General features: G+C 44.7%; 1 long non-coding RNA gene across 1 annotated transcript; it reads right to left on the bottom strand.

Moving 5' to 3' along the window:
- Positions 1-464: 464 nt before the first annotated feature.
- On the bottom strand, positions 465-18713 carry LOC117524928. The gene is made up of 3 exons (XR_004564907.1): positions 18703-18713; positions 14057-14060; positions 465-882 (listed from the first exon to the last, which is right to left on the bottom strand). It is a non-coding gene; the product is annotated as an uncharacterized LOC117524928 (long non-coding RNA).
- Between the last annotated feature and the right edge of the window lie 5041 nt (positions 18714-23754).

Genomic DNA, 23754 nt, shown 5'->3' with positions numbered 1-23754 from the left:
CTTTTGGCTACTTACCCCATACTGTACACAAGGTTGGGTAGGATTACTTTGAAATGTAATCCAAAAGTAATCAGATTACAAGTAATCCAAATGTATGTACATACATACATATAATCCACATGTATTCTTTTAAAGTAATCTTACCCAACCTTGACTGTACATGACAACTGTACAGTACATAACTCATTAGTTTAAGATATTTTAAGACATTATGTTATGAAAAAGTACAAACTTGGTCAGTTTGAGTGACAACAAGTGTCTGCTCGTGGATTCAGGCAGCCACGCGATAGCCGCTATTAGACTGTTAGCTAGGGCCTCAAAATATGGAAAGTGTTACTGAAACCATAACTTTTTTGAAAGCCTGGAATCTCAGCTTTTCAGTGATATGTGATGGCCATCTGAGAAGAGTAGCTGTTACAACTTATTGTACATAATGTAAACTAAAGTTGAGAACATTGTGTGTATGAACCAAAGTAGAACAGTGAGCTAGATGAAAATCTAAAAATGGTACAACAACAAATGAGACATGGATTCCTATATTTTGAGCTGTGGAATATCCAATTATAACATCAACTTTGTAGTGCAAGGTCAAGATCACAACCTGTACCAAGGTTGGTAACACTTTCAGGGTTTACTACTAATTACTGCTGCTGTTTTTTATTCATTTTCCCACTCAGGTTTCCTTTAACATACTATGATTATTATATTTAATTATTTGTTAAATGCCCAACAATATTGCTGTTTGTGATGATAAATAACATATGTGTATTGGGATGTCTTGTTTTGTTGCAAATGTTTGGTTTCTGTACATAGCATACAAAGAAAAGACTCATATACCACAATCAGACAAGAATGGTCTATGACAGTCTTGGATAACATATGCTGGGGGGTTCCCATGATGCACTGAGTGTTTCTTTCTCTTTTTGCTCTGTATGCACCACTCTGCATTTAATCATTAGTGATTGATCTCTGCTCCCCTCCACAGCATGTCTTTTTCCTAGTTCTCTCCCTCAGCCCCAACTAGTCCCAGCAGAAGACTGCCCCTCCCTGAGCCTGGTTCTGCTGGAGGTTTCTTCCTGTTAAAAAGGAGTTTTTCCTTCCCACTGTCGCCAAGTGCTTAATCACAGGGGGTAGTTTTGACCGTTGGGGTTTTTCCGTAATTATTGTATGGCTTTGCCTTACAATATAAAGCGCCTTGGGGCAACTGTTTGTTGTGATTTGGCGCTATATAAATAAAATTGATTTGATTTGATTTGATATGGGCAAATCAGAAGACATTCTGAATAGTGATAATAGCACAATCAGATAACCATAAACTTAAGACAGTCTCGGATAATATATGAAGTAAAAAAAATGTCAAGGAGTAATAATATCACATTTAGAAAATCTTAAGAGTCTCTTGGATAATGTATGGCAGTGGTGGGCACAACTAACCAAAACCTTAGCTTTGATAACCATTAATCCGATAACTGAAAAGTTATCTTTTATGATGCTAAACTGATAAACTGCTAAAAAAAATTATCTTTATTACAGATAACCGATAACTTTTAGTATTGATTCGGACGCGTCCACAACAGATTACACTGTCGGCTTCTGATAAACCAGTTTCAGTTTCACTTTTCACTGCTGGGTAAATTCAAGGATCACAAACACATAAGAATGCACAAAAAATAATGAATAAAAAAGTGAAGCTTAGGGCTAGTGGCCGGTGATCACCTTAGTATTTCTTCTGTTTTTCTTGTTGCTAAATGCTGACAAATTACACTGCATTTGTTGTCTTTCTGATGCTTGATTCTGCTTTTTTCTTTTCTCTCTGAGGTGTGGCTACATCCAGAGATGGGTGTGGTATCTGTTCCGGAAACTGTTCTCTGCACCGGCAACATTTCCTGTATGTTCATTTTGTGAATTGTTTTGTAATTTATGTCTGTAGCATGGCCCAAGCAGAGGGTCACCCCTTTGAGTCTGGTTTGCTTGAGGTTTCTTCCTCAGAGGGAGTTTTTTCTTACCACTGTTGCTTTGGGGGTTGGTAAGGTTAGACCTTACTTGTGTGAAGCATCTTGAGGCAACCTTGTTGTTATTTGGGGCTATATAAATGAAATAAATTGAAATTGAATTGAAAATTAGAAGTCACAGTTTATCTCTATTATATACACGAGCACTTGCTGCTTTTTTCACACGTTTTGAACCATGCGGCTTAAACAACCGAAATACGTCCATTAATGCATTGATTGGCAGATATTAGTAAATATAAATTCTTACTTGTTAGTTTCAGTGGGATTCATCTGAAGAAATAGTGTCTTTTTTTAAATACAAAACAGTGTCTAAATGGTGAAGAAAAGTCCCTACACAGCTGCGCCATGAGAGCTCCTCTCCCCCACTGAGTCTTGGCGAATAAATTATTCTGATAGCAACAAAGACATAAAATAGCATAATGTTGAAATTAGTCTGTTTTGTTTGTGTCGAGCGGACGGTAACAGTGTAAAATCCAAAGTGAACCTGAACTACACTACCCACAATGCTCCCTCCGTAGACCGGCCAATCACATCTTGTGCTTAATAATGATGTCATCAGCAAGCGACAGACAGCCAGTCTGCTACAGACACACAACAGATGAACTAAAATATTTGATTTTGGGGTTTACAAATGTTTTTGACTATTAAACTTTGCTCACTTTGCCAGCAAAAATAATATGTTATCGGACTGAAAGTTATCGGAACTAATCGAAAGATAATTGGTCCAATGATGGTTTTAAAACTCATCTGAAAAGTTGCTATTTGCTGATCGTGTACCTGAAATACTGTGAATTACTGTTAATGTTTTTGTTGTTTCTATCATTGATGTTATTTTCATTATTACTATATATATATATATATATATATATATATATATATATATATATATATATATACGAGGTCTATTAGAAAAGTATCCGACCATATTATTTTTTTAAAAAACCATATGGATTTGAATCACGTGTGATTACATCAGCCAAGCTTGAACCCTCGTGGGCATGCGAGAGTTTTTTCACGCCTGTCGGTGACGTTATTCGCCTGTGAGCACGCCTTGTGGGAGGAGTGGTCCAGCCCCCTCATCGGAATTCCTTTGTCTGAGAAGTTGCTGAGAGACTGGCGCTGTGCTTCATCAAAATTTTTTCCAAAACTGTGAGGCACATCCGAGTGGACACCATTTGACAAATTAAGCTGCTTTTCGGTGATGAGAGATTTTGGATTGTTTCTATTGCTGTAACGACTTCCCACGGAGCGGGACGTCGCCCAGCGCTCCGAGGCGACGTCGTCATCCTGTTTCAAGCTGAAAACCTCCAAATTTAAGCCTCTGTTGACCCAGGACGTTGTGAGAGAACAGAGAACTTTCAGAAGAGGTCGGAAACAGCAGTTTATCCGGCGCTCCACTGTTAAAGGACAGTTTTTTTAATGAAAGATGTGTGGGCGGATTGGTGGGTCGGCTCGCAAGTTTCAGAAGAAGTCGGTTTCAGCATTTTATCCGGATATTCCAATGTTAAAGGAGATTTTTTTAATGAAAGACGTGCGGGCGGATTGCAGCGTTGGCTCGCAGCCGCCGCGACGCTCCACCACAGGAAAAACACCTTCGTTGGAAGCCTTAAGGACAAGTTGGAACATGCCCTGCTGTTAAACAATTTCTCAGATACTCACTCAACTGAAAGCCACCAAAAGCTGCCTGGATTTTACAAATGGTTATCAACATGGAGGTGTTTTTCCTGTGGCAGGCGCGCTGCGCCGGCTGCGAGCCGACGCGCCAATCCGTCAGCACGTCTTTCATTAAAAAACTCCTTTAACAGTGGAATGTCCGGATAAACTGCTGATTCCGACCTCTTCTGAAAGTTCTCTGTTCTCTCACGACATCCTGGGTCAACAGAGGCTTAAATTTGGAGGTTTTCAGCTTGAAACAGGATGACAACGTCGCCTCGGAGCGCTGCGCAACATCCCACTCCATGGGAAGTCCTTACAGCGATAGAAACAATCCAAAATCTCTCATCAGCCGTTAAAATTTTCAACAAAAACCATCTTCATTTGTCGAATGGTATCCACTCGGATGTGCCTCACAGTTTTGGAAAAACTTTTGATGAAGCCCAAGACAGTCTCTCAGCAACTTCTCAGACAATGAAAATCCGACGAGGGGACTGGACCACTCCTCCCACAAGGCGTGCTCACAGGCGAATGACGTCACCGACAGGCGTGGAAAAACTCACGCATGCGCACGAAGGTTCAAGCTTGGCTGACGTTAAAACATATGAATCAAATCCAAATAGTTTTTTTTAAAAATAAAAAGGTAGGATACTTTTCTAATAGACCTCGTATATATATATATATATATATATATATATATATATATATATATATATATATATATATATATATATATAGATATATAGATATATTAGGGTGGTCCCGAAAAACAAACTTCACCTTTGTCAAAGTGCTTCCTTATTTCTTGGTTCCTTTTGGTGGTAAAAATAAATTGGATGAAATTTTTCATTAGATTTGAAATGAAAAATTTTTGACCACTGCTGCCCAGCCCTTGGTTTTTATGATGCACAAGTGACATTTTGAGTTATGGACTGGATACATTAGTTCATTAGTGGCATTAGGGGCAGATTTTACATCTGCCTCAGGTCATATTTTTGAGGCATTCAAGGACCCCTCAGAGTGGGGGGATGACCCATCATTCCAGTCATCGCAGCAGGTCCAGGATAACATTGCTGCTGTCAATGATTTTGCTGAGTAAGGGGGGTTGCACTTATCCAGGATTACAGTACAATCAGATCCTAATGAAGGATGAACAGCAGCACCAATACCTGCTGCAAGTTATGGGTGTGTGTGTGAGTGTGTGTGTGTGTGTGTGTGTATATATATATATATATATATATATATATATATATATATATATATATATATATATATATGGATGGATAGCTTTATTATCATTGTCATTACAACAACGAGATTTTCACACTCACATTCCACAGACAAACAGCAATTAAACCACAATTATTACTTTACGGTGGCCGGGATAGGGTGTGTGATGGGGGGGGCAGGAAGGGAGGTGAAGGGAAAAATGGAGAATGCTTCAGTCTTTGTCCATGTGTAAGTCTGTCAGTTTATTGTCTTTGTGGGTTGAGATAAGAAGGAGCCAAATAATCTCACCAAGGCCTGAGTAAATTCCTCTGGAGGTAAACAGTGGGCAATTTGTCCTTCAGGCTTGATAAGCCTGGAGTGTTGTGGTTGAGCAGTGAAAAACACTTTTTAGCAGTTCCACTTGAACAACCAAATCCCAGTTATGAATTAAGAATATTCCCAATTATGAATTAAGAATATTCACCGGCCTCCGAAACCTTCAACTTCAACTGCAAGGCATGCATCTGCTCCAAGATGTCATCCAATTTGCGTCTGAGTTCAAGAGTCATCGCAGTATGAGAAGGCACTGCCTTGCCAACCTCGTTAATCATGACGGACAAGCGAGGGGCCGTGGTTCTTGATGCCGCCATCTTGCCAATTTTCCGGTAGATCAGGGCAGCACATAAGCCAAAAAGTACCAGCCCTGCTACCATAAGACCAAAAATGAATAAATCCTCGATGTCCTCAATGGAGAAAGGCGCCAAGCATGCCACACGCCAAGACCCTCAGGAGTCGAGAACATAGCCCGCAGGATACGTTCCATCTGGGCAGGTAGGATCCCCCGGTCCTGACCTGCTTGTAGAAAAAATGGTGTCAATAGCGTTCAGAGACCAGCTGATCAATTCCATGGTAAATCCAATAGTAGTCCAATAGAACCAGTATCCAATATAATTTGAGGAATTCACAGTCTGGTGAAGTAGGGACTTGAAGGTTAAAGCAGAAAGCAGAGATAAGGGAGAGTGGAGGAGATGCAACCACCCTCGTCACACAAGGGAAACACTTCATAGGAGGAAAGCAATGACAAATTGTAGAAAAAGCGTTTCCCTCTTTGTGCTGTCTGCTGTCCATCAATGATTTTTAGCACACACGAGCACAATGAGTACCAGTTATCTGCACCCCTTACCAACAGATTGTGAATACCAACAGAGATAGGATATAGCTGTAATGTCCTTTTCTCATTTTTGAATGTTTGTATAAATACATGAAACATATTGTATATCTTTGAATCATAAGTGCATCGCTGAACCTCTGCAATATTCATTTTTATAAAAAACCAGTATCTACCCCTACTAGGTAACTATACAAATCAAACTTGTCAATAAAGTCAATTTAATGTACAATGGTTCATTTAAGGTCAGCTTGGTGTATAAATCTCATCGTTTCAGCCAGTGAGAGCTGTCAGATGGATGTTAGAAGCAAGTTAGAGACAAAACAAAACCAAGTATTTGAACAATCAATGCAGCCATAGGTGGTTTTCATCAGGCGGCCAGTCGCAGAAGTACAAATTCTTGCCTTCGGATTGGGCACTTCGCCAGATGTTACATGGCTCCGCGGCAACCCATTGAGAAATTGGTTATGTTACCCCCACAGCAGCTGAGGAAATATGCCAGTCATAATTTTTAATACACACCCAAGCCATCAGGGATTAAAACCACTGCCCAGTCCACAAAAAATGCCTTCATCAAAGTTAGCATGTTAGCTTATTTTGTTGGATATCTCTGAGTTGAGAAGGTGGGGCACCCTGCTCAGCGTGTCACTCTCGTTGGAGCGACATCTCTGCTATTTTGGCATTGTGGGATAGCTCGCTGACTACTTTCGTCTGACCCAGCGCTGACTTTGCCGACAGGAGAAGACGCTGCTGGATGAGTATGAGTATATTGACTTATGATCATTCGGGTGTAAAAACACATGAGATACACAAGTTCTTGTGCTAAATATACTCCTTATGTTTTTGTTACCCATGTTAACACAATGTCATGTACTTCCACTTCTGGGGCGCAGCACTGTTGTGACCAGAGCTGTAGTGCTGTGTTGTTTTTTTTGTTTGTTTGTTTTTTTACCTTCATCGCAAATACAGCATTGTTTGGGTACTACTTTTTGCGCAGGAAGTTATCAAGCATGTCAGCCATGTACTAACACAGAATATGCAAAAACTGTATAGTTGTTCAGCCAAAACGACAGCGTCCACTTTTAGCTTGCCATAAGCTAAGCTAGTGGCGCTCGTGAGAGTATGAAGGTGGGGTTGTTGGACTTCATTCATCCTGCCCAGGTCCCACACTCCACCTCTTTACCCACGCACTATCAAGATGGTAACATTTGGAACTGTCCCATCTGATCGTCAAACCAGCTTTGCAGAAACCTCTGAGTGACGTCATAAAGAGTTTGTCCAGTCTATGCTTTACCCTTTTGGTCCTTATTCAAGTTATTTGTGCACCATATCACAAGATGAGTACAGCATGTGCGGTCATGTCCTGAAGAAATCGTATAATGTGGCTTTTTATTCTATTTTTAAATATGAGGTAATACTTTCATTGGATTTTCTCCGTGCTATATTTCACACCGCCTTACAAAACTTAATGGTGAGTTATTCCACTTCACACAAGATTGAGCCAGAGAGCAAAGAAAAAAAGGGATTGAGTGAGGAAAAGAGAGAAATGCAGAGGCAGTGGGGAGAAATGGCAGAAGAGAGAGACACAGAGGGGGCCGCTGGCTAAATTAAGCCATTGTGACTCAAAATCCTCCTTTAATAAGGTTCATGCTGTCTACAACTTCATCATTTTCTCCTGAATGATAATTACTTTATTCAATCATGTTCAAGGTTTTAGTGAAAGCTAGCATTGATTGATTAACTTCAATTACCATGCTTGCATTTGCATAGATAAAAACTGCTTTTCAATTTGTGAGTGGCACGCGGGTGGAAACCCTGCCTTGATATTTGCATTTCAATGTGAACGGTGAAGGATAAAGGTGGGAGCGGGGTCTGATCACTGCTAAGCCCTTTCTGGTCGGCTGCGCCAGCGTCTATTTTTCCATAAACACCCTTTGTTATGATGTTGGTTTGCTCCCGCCACGCAGGGAGAGCCAGCAGCTAGCTGTGTTTGCAGGCGGGCTTGACGGCTCTGTTGGGGGATTAGGCGTCATCGCACTACAACTCAGTCAGGAGCTTATAGGTGAACTCGGGCCGAGGCACTGAGCAGAGGAAGACGAGCACTGAAGAAAAAATTTCACACTCCAAGGAATTGTACACTTCATAGGCCGGCTGAGATAATGAATATGCACGTTTATAGATCAAGAGGTAGTAGGAGATAATTATAATTATCACACGGCTATATCAATCAACTGTACTATAAAAAAGAGAACCCTCATTTATGTCTCGCAAATTTGTGAATTCCCTCCATTTTTTAAATCACATATAAGACTTTATAAGCCTATATAAAAGTAGATCCCCCCATCCCCCAGTGATAATGAAAAAACAGAAAAAACTGTTATTGTAATTGGAGTCCTGCTCACATATCAGTGTGAAAGCCTAACTTTTTTCATTTATTAAGTCCCTCTTGATGTGATCACTGTGAGATAATGAAAAAATAATGAGACGGTGGCCTTATTTATGTAGATTTTCTTTATTTTTATTTTTTCCCAACTACTTTACAACTATACAACGTGCAAAATCATAGCTGTGTATTTTATTTTATGCAGAGTATTGGGATGACTGTCAACCTCTGTCTGCATATTTTTCTTTGATTAATGTCACCCAAATGCTGGGTCTTCCAGTTGAGAACCTCAGTTCATTTGCATGATTTTTTTTTTTTTTTTTTTTTTAACTACGTGGTGCAATTTTGGGGATAAATTATAGTCAGGCGCCCGGATTTCTTAGCATGGCAATACTCCCAGAGAATTACACCTGTGAGATATGCTAATCATTAACACTGCTGTAATGACCTTATTTACCTTCTTATAAAAGAGAAATTAGCATTAGGTGCCCTAAATAAACAGGGAGTTAATAATCAAGGCATTCGCGTTTCCTCCCTATTTGTTCGACGCTAAATGGCAGTATTGGTCCTGTACGTTTTTGTCGTGGGCGACCATCAGTCGCTGTCTTTAAAACATATTATGGCACCTTCTCCGACTGCTGCCTCGGAGGGGAATTCCCAGATGGTGGGCTATGATTAGGTAGTTCCCTTAGCTGTTTAGAAGTGAGCATCTGGAAACACAGGTTGAATTAACACCACTGGGTCCCTCATTTTCTCTAAATGAGTGTCATTCAATTAATCTAATTATTAGGCATGCAATAACTGAAGGACTAATAGAGTCATATTATCCCATCATTATCATCTCTTACTTACAAGTGCTTACAATTTGACAAGCTCGCACGGGTGCTTACCGCCAAAAGGAGCAGCTTCACCCTTTTTCTTTTTTCTTCCAACTTACTTGCGGACAAGTTTTGAAATGTTTCTTTTAAATATAACCTCATTTGCATTATGCCGTCTGGTTCTTGTTCTTCATCCTCAGAATGCAAAACCCTGCTGCTTTTCATTCTTGTCATGTAATCAGAGACTGATTTAGGTCTGGGACACCAGCTGAATGAAATTAGCAGGACTGAAAACAGGCACTAGTCTGCGCACTGAGCAACAGGACCGAACGCCTCTTAATTACAATGCCGTATGGGGCCCTGAAAATAAAATGTACCACAGAGGCGTCAGGATCAACAAACTCAGGCAAACATTTAAAGCTACAGTGTGTCGGATTTAATGGCCTAATCCTGTCTATGGCTGATGCTGAGACCAGCAGATAACTGAAACAATCATGCAAATGGTGATAAAAGCATCAAATTCAGCAGAAATATTCCTTAGACACGCCTCTTTTGAAAAAAAACGATTGGCCACTTGACTTTTCAATCGGTGGTCAGGTAGGGGTCAATTAAAGAATTACACAGAGGTCAAAATGAAAAGATGCTCCAATCATATTGAAAAATATTCCACATTATTTGCCTGATCATAAAGATTCCAAAAAGGTATAGTTTGGACTATCTGTGACTGAATTCTATGGAGTTATGGGATAAAAAACAGCAAGAATGGTGCCAAAGGTCAGTTTCATTTTGTACAGGGGTCAAAAGTTAAAGTTGCTCCAGTTTTGGTAAAAAGTGATGCAAATTATTGGTTGAGCTAACAGTATTAATAAATGGAATAGTTTTTACAGTGTTCAATGTTTGGTCTCCAGAGTAAAGGTCAAACAAGGTTTACGTCTATTGGATTCTATGACATGTGACATATGTTACCCTGTAACGTGATAAGTAAGGATGATACATGGTCCAAACTATTCCTTTTTAAAACTGTGTTAACGAGTAATTTGCATCACTTTTTACCAAAATTGGAGCAACTTTTACTTTTGACCCCTGTACAAACCGACACTGACCTTTGTCACCATTCTTGCTGTTTTTTATCCCATAACTCCATAGAATTCAGTTACAGACCATTCAAACTATACCTTTTTGGAATCTTTATGATCAGGCAAATAATGTGGCATAGGTTTCAATATGATTGGAGCATCTTTTAAGTTTGACTCCTGTGTTATTATTATTCAATTGACCTCTACCTGAACGCCAACTGAAAATTCAAGTGGCCAATCGTTTTGTTTTGTTTTTCAAAAGAGGATTGTCTGAGGACTATTTCTGCCAAATTTGATGCTTTTATCACCATTTGCAGGATTCTGCTCTAAATATTCTCTTATCTGCTGCACTATATTGTAATGTTCTATTTTCAGGGTTACTGCAGTCCAGCATTAGGGGTCTTCAGCTGGTTCAGAACGCTGCTGCCAGACTTTTGACACATAGCAGAAGGTCTGAACATATCACAGCCATTTTGGCATCTTTACACTGGCTCCCTGTCTCTGTGAGATCAGATTTTAAGGTTTATTATTAACTTATAAAATTGTTCATGGACTGGCACCATCTTATCTGGCTGATCTGGTGGATCCTAGCCGGCCCGGGCTTTGCGGTCGCAGGATGCGGGACTTCTCTGTGTTCCCAGGGTGAAGAAGAAGTCAGCGCGTCAAAGAGCTTTTTCTCATCGTGCACCCACCCTGTGGAACAGTCTTCCTGCAACCCTGAGGCAATCGGAGTCCATGCACATTTTTAAGTCAAGACTTAAAACCCATTTTTATTCTCTTTTTTATCAATAGTTTTTTATTTTTATCTGTTTTATTCTTTTACTTTTATTTATTTTTTATATTGAATTGTTCTGTGTGAGGTGTCTTGAGACAGCTTTTGTTGTTATTTGGGGCATTATAAAATGATTAAATTAAATTAAATGGTGTTTATTAGCAGAAATTAAATATAGCATTCATGCAACCTGATCTGACACCAGGTTTGTGATGGCGTCACGGAAAGTGATTTAGTTTGTGATACTGTCACAAATGGTATTGCGAAATTTGGATTGACACTTGGGGGGGGGGGGGGTGCTGGGGTTATGGTTAGGGTTAAAAATAGCGACCGAAACTTGACCACATCACAAAAATGTGACACATTTCAAGCTTGAGAAGCCTCAGTTTTGCAAAATGGAAGATCATTCATGTTACTTATCACAAGAGAAGGCAAGGAAGCATGAATCCTCGTCACCGAAGAAGCCAAAACATGACCGGAAACAAAGTCATGACCGGTGTCGCAGACTGAACAGTCCCCCCTAAAAATCGGTCCCGCCTGCCTTCATTGTGCACGTGTCATTTTGGAGCGTCAGCAGCAATTCACAGATTATTGCCTTTTTTCTGCTTAAAACTGACTTAAGAGTGATTTAAGAGGTTTTACTTTGTCATCTGATGGTTAATAATCACATTATCCCCTTTGATCGCTTTGGGTGTAGAGAGTCAGACTCAGAGAGTCAGACTGAGACGTGCTGCTGTCGTGCTCTCATTGCTCCCCTGTCTTTTATTTTGAAATGATGCTGAATTTATGTGGAAATGATTGTTGTACAAAAGTTTCAGATATCTGTCGCTGAGACAGATGATGACTGAAGTGCAGTTTTAAGCAGAAATGAGGTGATAATCCCTGAATTGCCGCTGACGCTCCGAAATGACACATGCACAGTGAAGGCAGGGGGAACCAATTTTTACGGGGGACCGTTCGGTCGGTAACACCGGCAATGTCATAGTGCAACCTGCAACCTAGCCGAAAGATGTGTCACTAAATCCTACACACTGCAGCCTTAAAGAATCAAGCGTAAACTCAATCAATGACAAAAATGGCAGTCCGCAGTACTATTTCTGTACAGCTCTGTCCGCCTGCAGCTGTTTCCGCCACATTTACTGCAGACAAAAAGACACTCATCTACATTTGAAGGCATCATCCACCTGTCACATCGTACCGCCTCACATAATGGACTTTCAGAATGGACGATCGGTGTCAGGTCCTCATCAGACGCCTCCTTTCACATGAATCATGTGATCCACGTCTAAAGTGGCTTGTTCTGTGCACCCCCTACCCCCCACTCCCCACTTCTGGTTGCTCCCCTGCTGGCCGGAAGGATCCTCTCACCAGGCTGGAGTGGCTCCTGCTGGGATTGCTCAGCCACTGACAGAGGTGGGGGGGAAGATGGGTTAAGCGGGCTTGGAGAAGATTGTCAACAGACAACCCCCCCCCCCCCCCCCCCCGACCCACCCAACCTCCCCCACACCATCGCAGTATTCCACCACCCCTCCCCCACATACACGTCTGGTGCATGCGTGCAAACGTGCATGTGTGCGCACTTGTCATTTGCCTCACTTGCCTCGATGAAGGAGTTTTACTTCTTTTTTTTTTTTACTGCCTTTCATATCTAAGTGGTTGTAAATGTGTTCCAGAGGATGCTCAAGAAATAATTCCGATATCGACCTGGCGGCCTATTGGTACTGATGCTTATCCCCAGGTTTTAGAGCATGTTTAGGTCTACATATTAGTAACCTAACTCTTATTCCACTGAGCTACCTGTTCTGCAAAACAAAACTTGATTTTTTTGTTGTCGTTGTTGTTGTGGCACCTTATATAGAGCGGTGGTCGTACCCGCTCTCAGGGACAGAAGTGCTTACTCTGAAGGGTCTGTGCTTGTGGGAAGGATTTTATGAGAGCAGGCATCAGGAAAATACCTGCATATATTCACAAATCCAACTGTGTTTGACACTGTCAAATCAATATGATGAAAATGTCACATCTGGGAAATACATATATTCATTCATACATCCAGGTCACATGCAAGCATTGTGTGACATGCAAGACTCGGTCTGAGACCCCCAGTGACCCACAGGATGTGGCCTGGGAGCTGTAACCACCCATTTCCCTGTGCATGACATATCTACACAGAAGGACACATAGATATGTGACAACAAGGCGTTTGATGACTTGTGGATGAGACCAGGCTTCTTCTTGACAGTCTCACCAGGTCAGTGTGGCAGCATTACAACACATAAGGGCCTGTCCACATGGAGACGCTTGGTGTTTGGGTGTATTGGTGTTTTGTCCACACGGAGCCGGTGTTTTCAGTGGCTGAAACTGATACATTTTGAAAATGGATCCCAGAGTGGATGAATCTGAAAATGCCACATTCTTTGTGTGGAAAGCAATAATGAACTTTTCTGAATCTGTGATGTCATAGCCCCGCCTGTCTGAACTCTGCCGCTCGGAATAAATGACATGTTGTTGTTAACAGTGTGATTTAACACTTTTTTGTTTGTTTGCTTGGTTTTTTGTTTTGTTTGGTTTGGTTTTGTCTTGGTGGATCCTTAATGGGATTTATTTTTGTTGCTAGCAGAGTGCTGAAGAGACCAAGAATTCTTCGGGTGAGTGCAGGGACCATTGTAACTATAAAATAATTGCAGAAAAGATTTTCAGGTTTTAAAATAAATTATTTTTCTTCTTGATGGCGGTGCATTTAGCTCTTCTAGATTGGACTACTGCAATGTTCTATGTTTTGGTTTACCGCAGTCCAGCATTAGGGCTCTCCAATTGGTTCAAAATGCTGCAGCCAGACTTTTGACACGAAGCAGAAAGTTCGACCATATTACACCCATTTTGGCATCCCTTCACTGGCTTCCTGTCCCAGTGAGATCAGATTTTAAGGTTCTGCTACTAACCTATAAAATTATTCATGGACTGGCACCTCCCTACCTAGCTGACCTAATTAAACCTTATGTACCGGCCCGGGCTTTACGTTCTCAGGGTGCAAGACTACTTTGTGTCTCTAGGGTGAATAAGAAGTCTGCGGGTCACAGAGCTTTCTCTTACCGTGCCCCTGTTCTGTGGAATGATCTCCCTGCATCAATAAAACAGTCAGATTCTGTGGAGACCTTCAAGTCCAGACTTAAGACGCACTTATTTTTCCTTTCATATGGCTAGCATACTGGTACAGTTTTGTTTTACGCTTTTTACTCTTTTAATTCATTTATTAGTAATTGGAGCGGGCCGCGGCCTCAACTTTACATAAATTCTGGGTCTTTTAGTGAAGCTTAGGGCTAGTGACTGGCGATGACCTTAGTATTTCTTCTGTTTTTCTTGTTGTTTAATGCTGGCAAATTATACAGTATTTTTTGTCTTTCTGATGTCTGATTCTGTTTTTTCTCTCTGTTTAAGGTGCAGCTCCATCCAGAGATGGGAGTTGTATTTGTGTTGACGATCCTCCTGTCCTGTGCGCCAATAGCATTTCTTGTATATTTGTCCGTGAATTGTTCTGTAATTTATGTTTGTAGCATGGCCCAAGCAGAGGGTCACCCCTTTGAGTCTGGTCTGCTTGAGGTTTCTTCCTCAGAGGGAGTTTTTCCTTACCACTGCTGCTCTGGGGGTTGGTAAGGTTAGACCTTGCCTGTGTGAAGCGCTTTGAGGCAATTCTGTTGTGATTTGGTGCTATATAAATGAAAATAAATTAAATTGAAAATTGGGACAAAGCAGCGGCTTCCTCTGACTCAGGCTGAGAAATGCACCTGGAGCAGACAAACACAGAAGGACTTCTTTTAAAAGGCTGCGTTTATTCCCAAGTAATTTCCATGATCTTCTTTTCCTTTCAGCTGCTCCCGTTAGGAGTCGCCACAGCACATCAATCGTTTCCATCACACCCTGTCATTTCCAGATGTCTGCTACCAAAACAAGGGTGTCTTATGTGGATAACAGTTTTCAGCAGGCTGTGACGATGAATCCTGCTGAAAGGATGAAACAGGTCAGATTAAAAGACTTAATATGGTTTTAGCTTCTGCTGCTACGTATATTAGCTCCTTACACCAGTTATGCACTTGCTACACATCTTCTTCTATGTTTTTTTTGTTTGTTTGTTTTGTGGAATCAATACACACCACCACATACAGGCCTGGCATATGTACTACAGTATTTTCAGCAGCTCTGTGTGATATTTCGTGAAACACTGCTGTGTTTACGGAACACTTTTTGAAAGCAAAGAAAAAGATTGTACAAGGACAGCTCCGTTTTGGTGTGGACACGGCCTAAGTGTTGTGCTGTAAAACTTTGAGCTGTTTGTTGTTGGCATTTTTCCAGATGAGTGTGTGTGTGTGTGTGTGTGTGTGTGTGTGTGTGTGTGTGTGTGTGTGTGTGTGTGTGTGTGTGTGTGTGTGTGTGTGTGTGTGTGTGTGTGTGTGTTGGGGGGGAGGTGTTTGTTTGTTTGTCTGTTTTCTGCCTTATATGGACCCTGCAGACCTCACAGATCTACTTATTTTGGAAATTATACACAAAGAAATTGTGATAGGCACAGTTCAGCTAATCAATGAGGCTTTTAGGTTAGCTGTGCCCATCACTGTTACAATTACAATTATTTTCCATGTATAAATTTCTTATTCAATTAATAATTTCTTTACTGTTAATAACCTACATGCTAAATGGAAATAACTGTTTAATTTCATATGCTCATTTAATTATTTATGTACACCTTGATTGTCATCAGAGCTTGGCAATGCTAAACATTTTTGGGAACCTCAATATTTGCGCTATAACATATTAAAATTTCACCCATCTAGCACTATTTCAGGATTTTAGAGTTTAAAAAACTAGTTATGAAGTGTTAGCAGTTATCAATAGCTTCAGCTAAATCTGTTAGTTTATCAATTTAGCGGCCATTATCACAGTTAAATTTTCAGGTTGTGCATGAGTAGGGTGACCAAATGTCCTGTTTTCCCTGGATATGTCCTGTTCTCATGTCCTGTCCTAGCCGTCCTGGTTGGTTTTTTTTAGAAAGTGATGGCAATTGTTTTTCATTGGGCCATTAAACTGACCAGCATTCGAGAAGCTACTAAATTGCTGGAATTATAAGCAGAATGGAACCAGAATAACTGGTAATTGGCAGAATGGGTCGTTTTTGCTTATTATATCTGTTGTGTGGGCCGCTGAAGAGGAGGTACTGCTGGCCCACCACCACCAGTCGGCGCCCTGCTTGGAGTGCGGGCTTCAAGCATGGGAGGGCGCCGAGACAGAGAGTGACAGCTGTCACTCGTTTACACCAGCTGTCACCAATCACCTGCAGCTCTACAAAAGCCGGATCATTACTCCACCTCCTCGCCGAGAAATCAACTACCGTTGAAGGTAATCTTCTCTGCTGTGATTATTGTTGTCTAACATTGTTCTGTGTGCAGCCGCATTCCTGTAGATTGAGTCTGAAGCTGGATTGGCGGATAGTGGGAGTGCGACGTTCTTCGCCTCTTACTCCATCCAGGGAGGAGACTAGCAGGAGCTGCACGGGTGAAATTGTGTCTGGAGGTGGAGGTTTTCCTCCTTGAAGACCTGCAGAAAAAGGATTACTGGGTGTGTGGATACACACTCACCATAACTGTTTTGTCATCTTCTGCCAGCAGTACCAGGGTCTGCAACCGAAGACGGTGACCACCTGGGGACTCAGGACTTGGCGGCTCCGGTGTTCTTCAGGCCGTTGGTGGTGGAAGCTGTGTGGGTCCCGGCTCTCCGATCGCCAGAGGTCTCCTATCTTCGAGCCTGCCCGCACGTCACCTTGTGTACAATTGGCATTATCTGTGTCTGTATTTAGTTGTGCGATTCACAACATTAAATTGTTACTCTTTGTCTTATCCATTGTCCGTTCATTTGTGCCCCCTGTTGCGGGTCCGTGTTACGACCCTCTCCCAACAGGATTTCTCGGCCATTCGTCATGGATCCCAAGGGGCGTCAACCACAGCTTGAACAGCCAATGGGAGAACAAGGAGCGCAGGCGTCAGCAGGAGGCGTGGTAAGTGATCTGCAGCAAATCCTTACCGCTTTCACCGCTCAGTTAAATCTGGTAACCGAGCAGAATGCAGTCCTCAGTCGGAGAGTGGAGGCTCTCACCGCCAGAGTGGAAGCGCGCGACTCGAGCGCTGCTGCAGTGACTCCTCCTGCTGGCTCTGGGCCACAGATAGACGTTCCACTGGCCGTTCAACAAACCCCCCCACCGTCCCCTGAAGCTTACATAAGCCCTCCAGAACCGTACGGAGGCTGTGTCGAAACGCACGCAGACTTCTTAATGCAGTGTTCGCTCGTTTTTTTCACAGCGTCCAGTTATGTACGCATCAGATGCCAGCCGGGTGGGTTATGTGATTAATTTGCTTCGAGGTGAGGCACGCGCTTGGGCTACGGCGCTTTGGGAACAGAATTCGTGGCTCCTGATGTCATACGCTGGGTTTGTACGGGAATTCAAACAGGTGTTTGATCATCCCAACAGAGGCGAGACCGCCTCGAGCGTGCTGCTGTCAATGAGACAGGGGCGCCGAGGCGCAGCTGATTATGCAGTCGACTTCCGCATCGCGGCTGCGAGGTCCGGCTGGAATAATGTTGCGCTCCGCGCCGCCTTCATAAACGGACTGTCTCCAGTTCTGAAGGAGCATTTACTGGCTAAGGACGAACCGCAAGACTTCGATGGGCTTGTCAGTTTGGTTATACGTTTAGACAACCGGTTGAATGAACACCGTCGGGAGCAGGCCGGGGGGCGTGGTCGGGCACAAGCTGTCCCTCTCTCCTCCGGGTCCGAAAGGGTGTCGTCTTCCCCACGTTCCACTGCCAGAGGGCTCCGTGTGGCAACAGCGCCCCCTGCTGACGAAGCTATGGACACGAGCAGGGCCAAATTAAAATCAAATATCAGACAAAGGAGGCTGGCCCGTGGGGAGTGTTTTTTCTGTGGCTCTTGTGAGCACATGTTAAAAGACTGCCCCAAACGATCAAACTCCAACGCCCATCCTTAGGAACTGGGTTAAGGGTGGGCCATAACATGTACACAGGGAAAACCCATAAATCAGCACGAATCCCAGTAACAATCCTGAGTGGGGATTTAACCCTTCACGCCCCAGCACTGGTAGACACGGGGTCAGAAGGGAATCTGCTGGACAGCAGATGGGCCAGGGAAGTAGGGCTTCCTCTGGTGGCCCTGCCTTCACCATTGAAGGTACGAGCACTAGATGGCACTCTACTCCCGTTAATTACACATCAGACACAGCCAGTAACCTTGGTTGTGTCTGGGAATCACAGGGAGGAGATTGTGTTTTATGTAACACCTTCTACCTCCCGAGTGATTCTGGGATTTCCATGGATGGTGAAGCACAATCCCCGGATTGATTGGCCGTCTGGGGTGGTGACGCAGTGCAACGAAACCTGCCACCGGGAGTGTCTTGGATCCTCGGTTCCACCCGGAATTACAGCTAAAGAGGAGGTCAAAGTCCCCCCCAATCTGACGGCGGTGCCCGAGGTGTACCACGATCTTGCTGACGTCTTCAGCAAAGATCTGGCACTCACTCTGTACGATTGTGCCATCGATTTGATTCCGGGCACTGAGTACCCGTCCAGTAGATTGTACAACCTCTCACGTCTGGAACGCGAATCGATGGAGACCTACATCCGGGACTCCTTAGCCGCCGGGTTGATTCGGAACTCCACCTCCCCGATGGGTGCGGGTTTCTTTTTTGTGGGTAAAAAAGACGGCGGACTCCGTCCATGCATTGACTACAGAGGGCTGAACGAGATTACGGTTCGCAATCGATACCCGTTGCCCCTGTTAGATTCGGTGTTCACGCCCCTGCATGGAGCCAAAATGTTCACCAAACTTGATCTTAGGAATGCGTACCACCTGGTTTGGATCCGGAAGGGAGACGAATGGAAGACGGCATTTAACACCCCGTTAGGTCATTTTGAGTACCTGGTCATGCCGTTCGGCCTCACTAATGCCCCCGCGACGTTCCAAGCATTGGTTAATGACGTCTTGCGGGACTTCCTGCACCGGTTTGTCTTCGTATATCTGGATGATATACTCATCTTTTCTCCGGACCCTGAGTCTCGTCCAGCATGTACGTCAGGTCCTGCAGCGGTTACTAGAAAACCGGTTGTTTGTGAAGGGCGAGAAGTGTGAGTTCCACCGCACTTCTTTGTCCTTCCTGGGGTTCATCATCTCCTCCAACTCCGTCGCCCCGGATCCGGCCAAGGTTGCGGCGGTGAGAGATTGGCCCAAACCAACAAGCCGTAGGAAGCTGCAACAGTTCCTCGGCTTTGCAAATTTCTACCGGAGGTTCATTAAAGGTTACAGTCAGGTTGTTAGCCCCCTGACTGCCCTGACCTCCACTAAAGTCCCCTTCACCTGGTCGGATCAGTGCGAAGCCGCGTTTAGGGAGTTGAAACGCCGGTTTTCGTCTGCACCAGTTCTGGTGCAGCCTGATCCCACCCGCCAGTTCATAGTGGAGGTGGACGCCTCTGACTCAGGGATAGGAGCCGTTCTGTCCCAGAGCGGGGAGTCCAACAAGGTTCTCCATCCATGTGCCTACTTTTCCCGCAGGTTGACCCCCGCTGAACGTAACTATGACGTGGGCAATCGGGAACTCCTCGCGGTGAAGGAGGCTCTTGAGGAGTGGAGACACCTGTTGGAGGGTGCCTTTCACGGTTTTCACGGACCATCGGAACCTGGAGTACATCCGGACCGCCAAGCGACTGAACCCCAGGCAAGCCCGCTGGTCCCTGTTCTTCGGACGCTTTGACTTCCGGATTACCTACCGTCCCGGGACTAGGAACCAACGATCCGATGCGCTGTCCCGGGTACACAAAGAGGAAGCCAAGGCCGAGATGTCAGACCCCATCGAGACCATTGTTCCCGAGTCCACTCTCGTGGCCACCCTCACATGGGACGTGGAGAAGACCGTTCGGGAGGCCCTGACCAGGAACCCGGACCCGGGGAATGGTCCCAAGAACAGACTTTACGTCCCACCAGAGGCCAGGGCTGCCGTCTTGGACTTCTGCCACGGATCCAAGCTCTCCTGTCATCCCGGAGTGCGTAGGACCGTGGCAGTAGTCCAGCAGCGCTTCTGGTGGGCGTCACTGGAAGCCGACGTCCGGGACTATGTCCAGGCCTGCACCACCTGTGCTAGGGGCAAGGCGGATCATCACAAGATCAGGGGCCTCCTCCAGCCCCTGCCTGTGCCTCATCGCCCCTGGTCTCACATCGGCCTGGACTTCATCACGGGCCTCCCGCCGTCTCAGGGTAACACAGACATCCTCACGATAGTGGACCGGTTCTCCAAGGCGGCCCACTTTGTGGCCCTCCCGAAGCTCCCGACGGCCCAGGAGACAGCAGACCTCCTGGTCCACCACGTCGTGCGTCTGCATGGGATACCATCGGACATCATTTCGGATCATGGTCCCCAGTTCTCCTCACAGGTCTGGAGGAGTTTTTGTAAGGAACTGGGGGCCACCGTGAGTCTCTCGTCCGGGTATCACCCACAGACGAACGGCCAGGCAGAGCGGGTGAACCAGGAGTTGGAACAGGCTCTCCGCTGCGTAACCTCCGCGCATCCGGTGGCTTGGAGTGACCATCTGGCCTGGATCGAGTACGCCCACAACAGCCAGGTCTCATCTGCTACCGCCCTCTCCCCTTTTGAGGCGTGTTTGGGGTATCAGCCCCCATTGTTTCCACTTGTGGAGGGAGAGGTCGGGGTCCCCTCGGTCCAGGCCGACCTGCGGAGGTGCCGCCGGGTGTGGCGGACCGCCCGTTCTGCCCTGTTGCAGGCCCGGACGAGGGCTAAGGCCCATGCAGATCGCCGGCGTTCCCCCGCCCCTGCATACCAGCCTGGGCAGGAGGTGTGGTTGTCAACCAAGGACATCCCACTGCAAGTCGAATCGCAAAAACTCAAAGACCGGTTCATCGGACCATTCCCGATACTCAAGATCCTCAGTCCGGCCGCAGTGAAGCTGAAACTCCCAGCTTCACTGCGGATTCACCCAGTGTTTCATGTCTCAAGGTTAAAGCCATACCACGCCTCACCACTCTGCACTCCTGGACCCGTACCGCCTCCTGCCCGTGTCATCGACGGGGAGCCGGCATGGACTGTTCGTCGGCTCCTGGACGTCCGTCGGAAGGGCCGGGGTTTTCAATATCTGGTGGACTGGGAGGGGTACGGACCCGAAGAACGCTCCTGGGTGAAGAGGAGCTTCATCCTGGACCCGGCCCTCCTGGCCGATTTCTACCGCCGACACCCGGACAAGCCTGGTCGGGCGCCAAGAGGCGCCCGTTGAGGGGGGGGTCCTGTTGTGTGGGCCGCTGAAGAGGAGGTACTGCTGGCCCACCACCACCAGTCAGCGCCCTGCTTGGAGTGCGGGCTTCAAGCATGGGAGGGCGCTGAGACAGAGAGTGACAGCTGTCACTCGTTTACACCAACTGTCACCAATCACCTGCAGCTCTACAAAAGCCGGATCATTACTCCACCTCCTCGCCGAGAAATCAACTACCATTGAAGGTAATCTTCTCTGCTGTGATTATTGTTGTCTAACATTGTTCTGTGTGCAGCCGCATTCCTGTAGATTGAGTCTGAAGCTGGATTGGCGGATAGTGGGAGTGCGACGTTCTTCGCCTCTTACTCCATCCAGAGAGGAGACTAGCAGGAGCTGCACGGGTGAAATTGTGTCTGGAGGTGGAGGTTTTCCTCCTTGAAGACCTGCAGAAAAAGGATTACTGGGTGTGTGGATACACACTCACCATAACTGTTTTGTCATCTTCTGCCAGCAGTACCAGGGTCTGCAACCGAAGACGGTGACCACCTGGGGACTCAGGACTTGGCGGCTCCGGTGTTCTTCAGGCCGTTGGTGGTGGAAGCTGTGTGGGTCCCGGCTCTCCGATCGCCAGAGGTCTCCTATCTTCGAGCCTGCCCGCACGTCACCTTGTGTACAATTGGCATTATCTGTCTGTATTTAGTTGTGCGATTCACAACATTAAATTGTTACTCTTTGTCTTATCCATTGTCCGTTCATTTGCCCCCTTGTTGCGGGTCCGTGTTACGACCCTCTCCCAACAATATCAGGATATGTCCTTCAAAGCGCATATTAAGCAAATATGTAGGACTTTTTTGCATTTGCGCAATATCTCTAAAATTAGAAAGGTCTCGTCTCAGAGTGATGCTGAAAAACTAATTCATGCATTTATTTCTTCTAGGCTCGACTATTGTAATTCATTATTATCAGGTTGTCCTAAAAGTTCCCTGAAAAGCCTTCAGTTAATTCAAAATGCTGCAGCTAGAGTACTAACGGGGACTAGAAGGAGAGAACATATCTCACCCATATTGGCTTCTCTTCATTGGCTTCCTGTTAATTCCAGAATAGAATTTAAAATGCTTCTTCTTACTTATAAGGTTTTGAATAATCAGGTCCCATCTTATCTTAGGGACCTCTTAGTACCATATCACCCCAATAGAGCACTTTGCTGTCAGACTTCAGGCTTACTTGTAGTTCCTAGGGTTTTTAAAAGTAGAATGGGAGGCAGAGCCTTCAGCTTTCAGGCTCCTCTCCTGTGGAACCAGCTCCCAATTTGGATCAGGGAGACAGACACCCTCTCTGCTTTTAAGATTAGGCTTAAAACTTTCCTTTTTGAAAAAGCTTATAGTTAGGGCTGGATCAGGTGACCCTGAACCATCCCTTAGTTATGCTGCTATAGACTTAGACTGCTGGGGGGTTTCCCATGATGCACTGAGTGTTTCTTTCTCTTTTTGCTCTGTATGCACCACTCTGCATTTAATCATTGGTGATTGATCTCTGTTCTCTTCCACAGCATGTCTTTTTCCTGATTCTCTCCCCTCAGCCCCAACCAGTCCCAGCAGAAGACTGCCCCTCCCTGAGCCTGGTTCTGCTGGAGGTTTCTTCCTGTTAAAAGGGAGTTTTTCCTTCCCACTGTCCCCAAGTGCTTGCTCACAGGGGGTCATTTTGACCGTTGGGGTTTTTCTGTAATTATTGTATGGCTTTTGCCTTACAATATAAAGTGCCTTGGGGCGACTGTTTATTGTGATTTGGCGCTATATAAATAAAATTGATTTGATTTGATTTGATTATATTACACCCAAAACAAGCATTGCTGAGATGATCAGGTCTCACCATTAAAATAATTAAGCTATTTAGCCGCTATATAAAGCTATAGGTTGTATTAGAAGCTCCAAACTCTTGACAGAGCAGTAACAGAATGGCAGAACAGGAGCTTGTGTGGTGCCATCTGGTGTTAGTGAGGGTAAATTTTCCAATATGGCGATCTGCTTTCCAACGATTAGGGCTAATTGGGACAGCACAGAGATATGTTTGTGCTTTGAACATGATGGGGGGACTTTCGGCTTTGCATTTTAACATTTTATTGCATTATCTTGAGATTGGTTATCAATATCTTGAGAGTAGGGGGCATAGTAAGGTGCTGTTCTGTCAATCATTCTGTCAATTGTATTATCATTCTGGTTCTGCCAACCGCTCCGGTTCCACTGACTGGTACCTGCTGCCAACCAAGTATCATTTGAGTATCTCATTCCCGGGCCGAGTGTCCTAGTTTTCGGTAATCAACATATAGTCACCCAAGACATTTGCAGTTAGCAA

The sequence above is a fragment of the Thalassophryne amazonica genome, chromosome 14 (genome assembly GCF_902500255.1).
Source record: "Thalassophryne amazonica chromosome 14, fThaAma1.1, whole genome shotgun sequence".
NCBI classification, from domain to species: domain Eukaryota; kingdom Metazoa; phylum Chordata; class Actinopteri; order Batrachoidiformes; family Batrachoididae; genus Thalassophryne; species Thalassophryne amazonica.
This window is presented reverse-complemented; position numbering and strand designations above follow the sequence as displayed.